Below are 12,954 nucleotides of genomic sequence, written 5' to 3' on the forward strand. Positions count from 1 at the left end.
GAATACTGGATAATGAAATTCAACCAAGAGTAATTTCGGATCACAGTGCAATAAAATTTGAAATAAAAGGATATGAGGAAAGAACCTTCAGATGGAGAATTAATGATTACCTTCTAGATGATCAAAAAATCATTAATAGGGCACAAAAGTATTTGACAGATTATTTTGTAAATAATTGTAACAAGGGCACGAAAATGAAGACAGTATGGGATGCCAGCAAAGCTGTGATGAGAGGATTTTTTATCCAGTAGAATTCATTGAAAAATAAAAGCAGAGAGAAAGGAAAAAAGGAAATTTTAAAGCAAATACAGTGGTGCCCCACAAGACAAATGCCTCGCAAAACGAAAAACGCGCAAGACGAAAGGGTTTTTCGGTTTTTGCGTCGCTTCGCTAGACGATTTTCCCTATGGGCTTGCTTCGCAAGACGAAACGTCTTGCGAGTTCTTGCGAGTTTGTTTCCTTTTTCTTAAAGCCGCTAAGCCGTTAATAGCCGCTAAGGCGCTAAGCCGCTAATAGCCACTAAGCCGCTAAGCCGCTAATAGCTGTGCTTCGCAAGACGAAAAAACCGCAAGACGAAGAGACTCGCGGAACGGATTAATTTCGTCTTGTGAGGCACCACTGTAATGGACAATGAACAAAAATTAATAAAAAAACCTAACAATTTGAAAATAAGACAGGGTATAAAGGTTTTGCAAAAACAATTTGCAATGATAATAAATAAAGAAGTGGAATGGAATATAAAAAAAATGAGACAAAGGAACTTTGAATTCGCTAATCAGGAAAATGGCTGGCGTGGCAGATTAAGAAAAGGAAGGAACAGAATACTGTTAATAAAATCATCATTGAAGGTACAGAAATAGATGATCCGAAAGGGATTAGAAAGGGATTCTTGGACTTTTACAGACATCTATACAAAAGTAGAGAAAAGAATAATATGAGGAAAATAGAAAGATTTTTAAAAGAAAAAGAGGTGCAGAAGATCTCGACAGAAAAAAAAGACAGACTGAAGGCCCCAATAGAAACTGAAGAGATAAAAGAGGCAATAAAAGAATTGAAAAAAGGGAAAGCTCCAGGACCAGATGGATTTATGGCAAGTTACTATAAAGAAATGAAACACATCCTACTTGTACCAATGAAAGAAGTTATGAATAACATTATGAAAGAAAGAGAAATCCCGGAAACCTGGAAAGAAGCCTTTATCACATTTATTCCAAAACAAGATTCCGATTTAACACAAGTTAAAAATTATAGGCCTATTTCATTGTTGAATACAGACTATAAAATCTTTGCAAGTATATTGGCAATGAGGATGAAAAAGGTATTACAAGAAATTATACACAAAGATCAAGCGGGTTTTCTTCCGGGCAGGCAGATGAAAGACAATATAAGAAATATAATTGATATTTTAGAATATTTGACTGCCAGGAATGAGAAACAAGCTATGTTAATATTTGTGGACGCAGAAAAGGCCTTCAATAATATATCATGGCAATTTATGTTAAAAAATTTGGAATTGATGGATGTGGGAAAAGAATTTTTTAATGGAATAAAGGCTATATATACAGAACAGAGAGCAAAGCTGATAGTAAATAATATTACTACAGAAGACATAAGAATAACCAAGGGTACAAGGCAGGGATGTCCTCTTTCCCCATTGTTATTCATCTTGGTACTGGAGGTCTTTCTGAAATCAATAAGGAAAAATGGAGAAATAAAAGGGGTGACAGTAGGTCAAAATGAATATAAGGTTAAAGCTTTTGCCGATGATCTGGTACTAACAGTGGAAGAACCATTGAAAAGTGTAAAAAAAAAATATTGGAAGAGATAGAGCAGTTCAGTCAAGTGGCAGGGTTTATACTGAATAAGAAAAAGACTAAAATAATCGCCAAAAATATGAATCAAGAGATGATAGAAACAATGCAACAACAAATAGAGATAGAAGTGGTAAAGAAAATCAAATATTTGGGAATATGGTTAACCCCCAAGAGTATTGATCTGTTTCAGAATAATTATATACCAGTGTGGAATGGAATAAAAAGAGATCTGGAGGTGTGGGGAAGGATGAAGATATCATTGTGGGGGAGAATTTCAACGATAAAGATGAGTGTGCTGCCAAAGATGTTATTTTTGTTTCAGACAATTCCTATAATCAAGGGGGCATCAATACTTAAAGAATGGCAAAGAGTAATCTCAAGGTATATCTGGCAGGGTAAGAAGCCAAGAATTCAATTTAAGTTATTAACGGATGCGAAAGAAAGAGGGGGCTTCGCTCTGCCAGATTTGAAACTATATTATGAAGCATCATGCCTCTGTTGGGTTAAAAGAGTGGATAAAATTAGAAAATGGAGAGTTGTTAGATTTGGAAGGTTTTGACAACAGATTTGGTTGGCACGCATACTTATGGTGTGAAAAGAAGAAAATACATAAAGGTTTTGAAAACCACATTTTCCGTAGATCTCTTATAGAAATATGGGATAGGTATAAAAACCTATTAGAACCAAAACTTCCTCACTGGCTATCTCCATTAGAGGTGATGAGTGTTAAAAAGATCAATATGAGGGGGAGATGGATAACATATGGAGAGTTGATAATTAAAGAAGCAGGGAAATGGAAAATAAAACCATATGAAGAGGTAAAAGAGTATGTATATGATTGGTTGCATTATTATCAGGTTAATGAAATGTTTAAAAAGGATATTAAAGAGTGTGGGTATGTGGAAAAAGATTCAAAATTCCAAGCAGAAATACTAAGTAATGATTATAAAATCTTATCAAAAATGTATAAAATGCTGCTGGAATGGTATACAAAAGACGAAGAAGTTAAATCGGTGATGGTACATTGGGCCAGAGATTTTGGATATAATATACAATTTGATGACTGGACAAAATTATGGAATGAAAGATTAAGATTTACGGCATGTACTGCGTTAAAGGAAAACGTTATGAAAATGGTATATAGATGGTATATCACACCAGTAAAACTTGCAAAAATGTACAAAACGTGTAATAAGTGTTGGAAGTGTAAAGAAAAAGAAGGGACATTTTACCATATGTGGTGGGAATGTAAAAAGGTGAAAGGCTTCTGGGAAATGATTTATAATGAATTGAAAAAGATGTTGAAATATACATTTGTTAAGAAACCGGAGGCCTTACTTTTAGGAATTGTAGGAAATGAAATATGTAAAAAAGATTGTAAACTTTTCCAATACGCAGTAACAGTGGCGAGAATACTCATGGCCCAAAAATGGAAACAGGAAGAATTACCGACGGTCGAAGAATGGAGATTGAAATTGACGGACTTTGCAGAACTGGATAAACTAACGGGGAAGATTCGATATTTGCGAGACCAGAAGTTCACCGAGGACTGGGGAAAATTTACAGATTATCTGAAAAGTATATGTGATGAACAGAAAACGCTTGTAGGTTTTCAAGATGTTCTGTGAAAATATGAGGAATATTGTCAAAAAGGGAATAAGATTGGGGAGGTTATATTTCAAAGGCAATATTAAAATTAGAAAATGTGTGAATAAATAAACAAAATGGAAGATTGGCAGAGAAGCTGGGGGAAGTAAAAAAAAAGAAGGTTATGTGATAAATTCTGATATGGGTTATAGAAACTTGAATTTGAAAATGAATAAAAATATTATTGTCAGGGACTCAGGAGCAGGAGCACTGGGGAGAGAGGAAATGGAGAGCGAAGGGGAAGAATCCGAGGGCAGCGTAGGGGAGTATGATAGTGGCCCGAGAGATTCCATGAGCTTCTCCAGCGAATCAGAAGATTCCCAGAAGGGGGCCTTGGGCAGCTCTGACAGTATGCTCCGTCTCCACACTGAATTAACCCTCGCAGCGTGAGTTGGTGCAGCGAGGGGCAAGACTTGGCGTTTTGCGAGCTCACGAAGATTAGCAAAGATGACTACAGAGGACCAGGTGAAAGAACTGCAAAGCGCAGTCACGAGGCTGTATGCAGAAGTAGAGGCATCCAGAAAAAGAGAAGACGAAGCAGTAGCGCTCTGCCGGGATCTGCAGACCAGGTGGGAACATTTGGACAAGGGGGGGCTGCCAGGACCCAAGCCGGAGGGAGTTGGCCTCGGGAAGAGGGGGGGGCAGCATAGTAGCCCACTTCGACGGGAACCTGCAGCAGTACCCTAACTTCAGAGCCGACATAGTTTACGCGCTCAATTTGCTTCGGAAAGACTTTAGAGATGAGGAAGAGAAAGTGGGATTAATAATTACTCATCTGCATGGGGAAGCTAAAGCGTGGCTGCGGAATTTGTGGCGCGAAAATGATCCCGCCCTCCAAGATGCCGACGCATTTATCAAAGCTATGGACGCTTGTTTTAAATCAACGGTAGATGTGGATGTGGCCAGGAGGGAAATGCATGGGCTGCAGCAAGGGAAAGCCACGGTGAGGCAATATCACTCACGCTTTTTTGCATTAGTAAATGTGCTCGGGTGGGAGAAAGACTCCATTGCCGTCAGAGATCTGTTCTGGGAGGGACTGAATGGGGCCGTGAAAGATGAGCTGGCAAGGGGAGAAAGACCTAAAAGCACTACAGAGGTCGTTCAAAGAGCACTTGCGATAGGAGTGTGCCTGGAAGACCGCCCTTGGAGCAGAGAGGAGGGGCGCAGGGCGAACACTCCAGCCAGAACAACTCCCTTCCTACCCAAAGAGACAGGGCGGGCTTTATCCACGCCTCCACTGGGGAGGGGAGAAGAGCCGATGGAGATAGGTGGTGCTAGGGCTCAGACAGCAAACAGAGCCCAAACACCGGGAGCAGTCAAGGCGAAGACTCCTAGAGGGAGCAGGAAGTGTTACATCTGCGACAGTGCACAGCGCATGGCCAAAGAGTGTCCCCAGAGGATCCGGAAGCACACTGCAGCCTCAGCAACAGTAAAGGGAGCATTTCAGCAGCAAGAACAACTGCAGGGGGAAGAAGAAGCCTGGTTGGAAACAGAACCACTGGGGCCCAGCCAGGTGAGTCAGTGAAGCAGTCCCCAGAGATTTTACAGCCCACAGATCCCCTCCCACCCAAACCAGTGGTGCAACTCACCGCATCACTCCAGCTGCCCAATGGGCTCACCCTGGAAGTCCCAATCACCATCGACTCTGGGAGCAACGCAGACTTTGTAGGAGTGGACTTCATCAAGCAACATCGCATAGCACTCCTGCCAGCCACGATGCCCCTAAACGTGGTCACGGTCGACGGCAGGAAGATACTGGGGGGAGAGGTGATACAGCAAACACCGCCTATGGTAATGCAAATTGGAAACCACCGCGAAGTCATCAGCTTCAACGTCACCCACCTGTCGGACACGCCCATAGTGTTGGGCATGAGTTGGCTGGATAGGCACAGCCCGGCATTAGCATGGTACCAGCGGCAATTAACCTTCTGCTCTTCCTACTGCGCAGAACACTGCATCCGGACTGGCCAGGAAGAGGAGGGGCAAGAGGATGAACCGCAGCTACACCTAGGCATGGTGCAAGCGGTACCCAACAAGTACAAGGAGTTTTTGGAGGTCTTCTGCGAGAGGGAAGCGGATAAGCTGCCGCCTCACAGGCCCTACGACTGCAAGATTGACCTCCTGCCGGGAGCGACGCTGCCGACTGGAAAACTGTATTCCATGTCTGAGGACGAACTGCAAGAACTCAGGGAGTTCATAGATCACAACTTGAAGCGGGGATTCATCCAAGAATCCAAAGCAGTGGGGGGCAGTCCCGTGTTTTTCGTGAAGAAGAAAGACACGCCCCAACGCAGGCTTGTAGTTGATTATAGGATCATCAATTCCAGGACGAAGCCCACAGCATTCCCCATGCCCAAGATCGACGACCTGCTCGCGACGTTGAGGAAGGGACGACTCTTCACCAAGTTGGATCTACGAGGGGCGTACAACCTTATACGCATGCGGGAGGGCGATGAGTGGAAGACGGCCATGTTTACACCTTTAGGCACCTATGAATATCGCGTAATGCCGTTTGGTCTACAAAATGGCTCCCATACATTCCAAGCTTTCATGCATCACGTGTTAGCGGGACTCCTCTACAAGAAGTGCGTCTGCTTCCTGGACGACATCCTGATCTTTTCGGAATCGCAGGAGGCTCACGAGGGGGACGTCAAGGAGGTCCTGCAGAGGCTACGGGAGCACAGACTTTACGCCAAACTAGAGAAGTGCCAGTTCGACATGACGGAGGTGGATTTCCTGGGCTACAAGCTGTCCGACAAGGGACTCGCCATGGACAGCACCAAGGTCCGCACGGTGTTGGACTGGAAGAGCCCGCGCAATGGGAAGGAGGTCCAGAAGTTCGTCGGCTTCGCCAACTTTTATCGCAAGTTCATCAAGGGGTTCGCGAAGGAGACGGCGGCCATCACGGACACACTCAGCTCCAAAAAGAAGTAGTTCACCTGGACGGACCAGGCGGAGCAGTCCTTTCGGAGACTCAAGCGTCTCTTCACGTCCGAAGAACAGCTGCTACACGTGAACCCCAGCAAGCCAATGAGGGTTGAGACGGACGCCTCGGACAGAGCGGTGGGGGCGGTCCTGTTGCAGCAAGATCTGCAAGGGAACTGGAGGCCGTGCGCATTCTACTCCAGGAAACTCAGCAAGTCGGAACAGAACTACACCATCTGGGACAGGGAGTTGTTGGCCATTCATGCAGCCTTCAAGGCATGGAGGCACTTCCTAGTCGGAGCCAGACACACAGTGCAGGTCCGCACGGACCATAAGAACCTGGAGTACTGGCGCACGGCGCGGTTCCTGAACCACAGACACATCCGCTGGGCGGAGTTCTTTGCGGATTTCGATTTCCGGATAGAATACGTCCCGGGTGACACGAACGTCATGGCGGATGCACTATCCAGGAAGCCGCAGTATCTCGAGGAAGCGGCACCGGTGGCGGCCAAACACATTTTCGCACCGAAAGCGTGGGCGTGCGCTTCAGCCGCAGAGGACCTGGACGCGGTGCGTCGAGCGCTGCAGACGGATTCGTTTGCACAGTCCAAAATGGAGGAGGTGCGAAGAGGCACAGCGAAGGACGACGAGTTCCAGATACGAGACGGACTGCTCATACGCAAAGGGGCTCTCTACGTACCCGGAGACGACCTCCGCGCGGAAGTCCTGCAGCAGTTACACGACGCGCCCAGTGCTGGGCACTTCGGCAAGGACAAGACGGCGGAATTGATAACCAGAGACTTTTGGTGGCCCAAGATGAGGGGTGAAGTCGCGGATTACGTCTCCAGGTGTGACACCTGCCAAAGGGCCAAGCCAGTACACAGGAAGCCGGCGGGTCTGCTGGAACCCCTACAGACGCCGTTCGAACCGTGGGAGAGAGTGGCCCTGGACTTTGTCACACATCTGCCCAGCTCGCGAGGCAAAACAGCCGTACTCGTGGTCGTAGACATGTTCACCAAGATGGCGCACTTCATTCCTTGCGCGAAGGTGGCCACAGCGGAACAGACCGCCAAGCTGTTCATAGACCACGTGTTCAAGGCGCACGGCTTGCCGCGGTCCATCCTGTCCGACCGGGGTCGCCAATTCATCTCGAGCTTCTGGCAGAAGCTGCTGGGCATCCTGAACGTCAAGATCAACTTAGCGTCGGCACGACATCCGCAGACCAACGGACAGGCGGAGAGGGTCAACGCCATCATGCAGCAGTACCTGCGATGCTATGCTAATCAACAACCCTCGACCTGGGTGGACTACCTACCGCTGGCCGAGTTTGCCTACAACAACACGAAGCACGCGTCTACAGGGGTGACACCGTTCTTCGCAAACAATGGGCGGCATCCCAGAACCTTCCCGGGATTAGAGCCTGAGGGGGTGGGGGAGCCACGGGGAGCAGAGCACTTAGCAGCAGAGTTACAGGAGGTCCACGAGCAACTCCGCAGGCACTTGGAACTGGCGAAACACGCCTACAAAATGCAGGCAGACAAGCACAGGAGAGTTGGGGAAGACATCCAGGTGGGGGACTGGGTCTGGTTAGCGGCCCATGCAGTGCCGGCCAGGACGTTAGCTAAGAGGAAGCTCAAACACAAGCAGCTGGGGCCTTACCAGGTCGCGGCACAAGTCAACCCAGTGGACTTCCGGTTGACACTCCTGGAGGGTTCCAGAATGCATCCAGTCTTTGATAGGTTAGTGCTCACACCCTACAGGGCACCCCACAGGTTTCAGGCACCAGGGAACGCGCCAGACCCACTTAACGAATCTCCAAAGAGGGAGGGGTCACGGAGGGCGACGCCACTCAACGAGGTCACGGAGATTTTGGACTCGAGGTGGGGGGAAGAGGGGGTGGACTATCTCCTCGCCAGGGAAGGTACCCCAGCCAGCGCCAACAGATGGGTACCGTGCTATGCCGTGGAGGAGCACTACCTCAAAGACGAGTTCCATGCACTCTTCCCACACAGACCTATGCCAGCAGAGTATTTCGACGACTGGCTTTTCACACCCACACTTTCAGCCAGTACGTTCCAGGGTTTTTCATCAGCTGAAGGGATGACGCCGGAAACAAGCTCCCCGGAGGGGTCACTCTCGGGGTTTGCCACAGACCGCTCCTATTGGTGGGACACTCAACCGGAGGTGGGGTGGCGCAGGGAGCTGCTGCGGGGACCTTTACACGCAGTCTCACCAGAGGTACCCGGGGGAGGGGAGGACATGGACGTGTTGGGGGAGGATCCTGGATTCGAGCACAACAGCAGAGAGATGGAAGCAGAAGAAATCGACGTCAACGAGCCCATTGCGGTCTGGCCGGATCCCGCGGACCGGCTGCGCACCGGGGGGGAAGAATGGTATCCCGCACTCACACCCACAGCACTGGAGCACCCGGAACCCACACCCGAAGAGGGGGAGGGGGGAAGGGGGGGCTTCAAGGGGGGGTGGATGTCAGGGACTCAGGAGCAGGAGCACTGGGGAGAGAGGAAATGGAGAGCGAAGGGGAAGAATCCGAGGGCAGCGTAGGGGAGTATGACAGTGGCCCGAGAGATTCCATGAGCTTCTCCAGCGAATCAGAAGATTCCCTGAAGGGGGCGCCGACGGTCAGGGCAAGGGGGGTCCCAGGGGGGACGCACCAGAAACAAGGAGACAGAGGGGAACCCCAAAGCAGCAGTGGGGGATTGGGACCAGTTTCCCCACCAGAGCGTAGTGGGGGGGGGGAAGAGTCACATGTGTCAGGGCCAGCGTCTCCTCCAGCGGGGAGAGAGAGTGAGTCAGGGCTGACCACGCCTCCAACGGAGGGGAGGTCAGTTGCAGCTAGCCCCCCCCCCAGAAGGGGAAGCAGTGACAGCAGCAGCAGTGAAACAGTCAGGAGAAAAGTTACCGGCTGGGCGCGCGCGCCGAGTTCAAATGTACAGGCGCGGGAAACAGCAGGAGACCCGGATGGGGAACCAGCTCCTAAAGCCCGCCGGAGGGAGGGGGAAGGCTCAGGGGACTCAGCGTCAGAAGAGGCTAGAAAGGGCGAGATCCCAACGGCCAGGCGGAATCAGAGGCGGAAGGAACTGAGGAAGAGGTGGAGTAAGGCTAGAATCTTAAATTGGTGCCAGGGGGGAGGAGACTCAGACGGAGCATCGGCGGTCTAACAGTTGAGACGTAGAGCTGCACGCTGCGGCTCTGGAAGTGAAACTGAACTTCAATAAAGACTTTGTACCTAACAACGAAGCAGCGTTGGTCCTTTGTGAGCTGGGACCTTGGGCAGCTCTGACAATTATATATAAAAAAAACAACAACCCTGCAGAGCAGTTCAGTGTTATCTCGAGTTGCAGAATAGCGAGGCGCGATGCCGAGGCGGGCGCAGGGTGGCCCACCCAAGGAGTTGATGGTAGGGGGACCTAATGAGGCCAAATTCCGTCTTCTGCAGCCCACTCCTGCATATTGTAATAAACAAAAATCTGCCCTTATTCCCTTATGGGGAACACAAGAGCCCTTCTAGAGTCCTTTGTAGGTTCTCCATCGGTCGGAGAAAATAACAGAGGCCAAGCAGAGAAGATTGAGAAGCAAAGCAGCTAGTAAGCGTGATCTTTATTGAACTGTTGCAACAGGGTGCTCCCCCCACAGGCAGGAGGAGGAGGAGGACCCACAACAAAGATGTGCCTGCCCTTTTAGAGACATTTTAAATTGCCCGCCTTGGAGTCCAAGAACACCCCCAGAAACATCATACCTACATCACAGAAAGGGCTGTAGCTCAAGACCACCCCCCAGATACATCGTACCTACATCACAGAAAGGGCGATCTACAACAGACATCTGAGTGCGTTGTTTACCTCCTGTCTGGCAGGTTACCTGCTAGTGCTCACTTGATTGGGTTCCCTGGGGAGCCTGGCCAGTCTTTTGTAATGACAAAGACTTAGTTCCTGAGCCAGGTCACAGGCTCAGCCTATGTAGGAGTGCAAATATCCAGAGATGTAGTGATCAGATGGGATTACTATGAGGAATTATAAAAGACCCTGATGCTGGGAAAGATGGAGGGCACTAGGAGAAGGGGATGACAGAGGACGAGATGGTAGGACAGTGTTCTCGAAGCTACCAACATGAGTTTGACCAAACTGCGGGAGGCAGTGGAAGACAGGAGGGCCTGGCGTGCTCTGGTCCAGGGGGTCATGAAGAGTCGGACACGACTAAACAACAACAACAAAGCTCTCCATTCCTTTTCTGCACCAAACTTGATTATCGGAGGACAGGAAAATACTAGCAAAAGAAAAGGGGAAAAAAGCTGACCTTGTCTTGTGTTTCTTTCCTGGAATAAGAAAAAAATGAAGAGACACGAGAATTCTAAGGTGCCAGAACAAGCTTTGCTGGCTACTGGTAGTAAACAAACCAGAAGAGACAGAAGATGACCGACTTTCCATTGAAGAAGCCTTGACCCGTTTGAATAAAGGTAAGAAGAAAGATAGGGCTCAGTGCTTATGCCCCAATCCAGCAGAGAAGAACAAGACATGTAAATCAGCTCCAGTACGTTTGTCTCTTGCTGGATCACGAACTGGGAATAAAGCTGGTGCATATTGGAGTGTTAGTACTGAACTGCATTGTTTCCAATATGATGTGCTTCTGAATGGGTACTCCTCTTCATCTTTTAGCTCATCAAGCCATACTTTAAAATGGTGTTTACATGTGACTAGGGTTGGGTAAGGCCCTTACCGTCAGGATGTTAATACTTGGATGCTCAGTTGAGGTTTATCCCCTTCTCTTCAGCTGTTTAAGGACTGCCCCTCTTTCTGATTTACTGCCGCTGAACTTTGTGCCATCTGCAGATTTCAACATGCTTCTACTTAAACTGACCCAAACCACTGGTTGGCTTTCATTGAGTTCTGTGGACACAGTAAAAAAAAGCTGCCATCTGGTTTCTCTCAGGATGTTCGGATTGTGGAACACAGATTTGCTCTCCACCGTAACCATGTCTCTCAGCATACCACTTTATTTCCCCCCAGATAGGTGGCTACTATTCACTTGTAGGAAGATGTGCTTATTTAGATTACAACATTGCAGTGGGAGCAAAAGCCACCTTTCTTCTCTCAAGAGGGTTAGTCGAGTTTCTGTTGTTACGGAAAAATCCAGGTGGGAGGCTGCTCAGAGCCCGTGGGTCCCTGCGGAACAAAGAAGGAGTCCAGCCACCAACCGGAGCAAATAGTGGAGACAAAAGTTTATCGCTGTCAGGGGCTCAGGAGCAGGGCAGCGTAGGGGAGTATGACAGTGGCCCGAGAGATTCCATGAGCTTCTCCAGCGAATCAGAAGATTCCCAGAAGGGGGCGCCGACGGTCAGGGAATGGGGGGTCCCAGGGGGGACGCACCAGAAACAAGGAGCCAGCGGGGAACCCCAAAGCAGCAGCGGGGGATCAGGACCAGTTTCCCCACCAGAGCGTAGTGGGGGGGAAGAGTCACATGTGTCAGGGCCAGCGTCTCCTCCAGCGGGGAGAGAGAGTGAGTCAGGGCTGACCACGCCTCCAACGGAGGGGAGGTCAGTTGCAGCTAGCCCCCCCAGAGGGCGAAGCAGTGACAGCAGCAGTGAAACGGTCAGGAGGAAAGTTGCTGGCTAGGCGCGCGCGCCAAGTTCAAATGTACAGGCGCGGGGGACAGCAGGAGACCCGGATGGGGAACCAGCTCCTAAAGCCCGCCGGAGGGAGGGGGAAGGCTCAGGGGACTCAGCGTCAGAAGAGGCTAGAAAGGGCGAGATCCCAACGGCCAGGCGGAATCAGAGGCGGAAGGAACTGAGGAAGAGGTGGAGTAAGGCTAGAATCTTAAATTGGTGTCAGGGGGGAGGAGACTCAGACGGAGCATCGGCGGTCTAACAGTTGAGACGTAGAGCTGCACGCTGCGGCTCTGGAAGTGAAACTGAACTTCAATAAAGACTTTTGTACTTAACAACGAAGCAGCGTTGGTCCTTTGTGAGCTGGGACCTCGGGCGGCTCTGACAATCGCACAACAGGTTCAGAGAGGAATTGAACCCCGAGAACGGGGTGACAAGGACTTTTAAAAGTTCCTATCTTATCCCAGCAGACAGTTCGCTAAACATCACCACTCCATCAGAAAAGGGGAGGGTTATACATGGTTAACATAGGAGGAATGTGTTGGGGTAACATGCAAATACAGGATATGTCTTGGGAAATCCGCTCCACTTCCCGGTGAGGAGGAGTTGTGGTGGACCACGTGGCCACCCACTCCCCACCAGGGGTGGGGGACTCTGTCCCCCGTTGCCTATGGGATCCCGGCCACGTCAGAGCCGGGCCAGCCAGCCCCCAGAGGACTTCCTCTTTGGCTCGCTTCCTCAATCACCCGCCCTCCCTCCCTATTTTGCAGGTTAGGCAATGGCCTTGCTGTGGACTTTGGTTGGTCGCCTTGGTTGTCCGAGTGGCCTGGTAGGAATTTTACCACTTGGCAAATTGGCACTGGACACTTGGTTTTCGCCTACCTTGTAGCAATCGTCACAACTTTGTTAGGGTTGCGGTTAGGCATTGTTTGACCTTGTGTGGGGGAG

The sequence above is a fragment of the Podarcis filfolensis genome, assembly GCF_964270895.1.
Source record: "Podarcis filfolensis genome assembly, chromosome: W".
NCBI lineage: Eukaryota > Metazoa > Chordata > Lepidosauria > Squamata > Lacertidae > Podarcis > Podarcis filfolensis.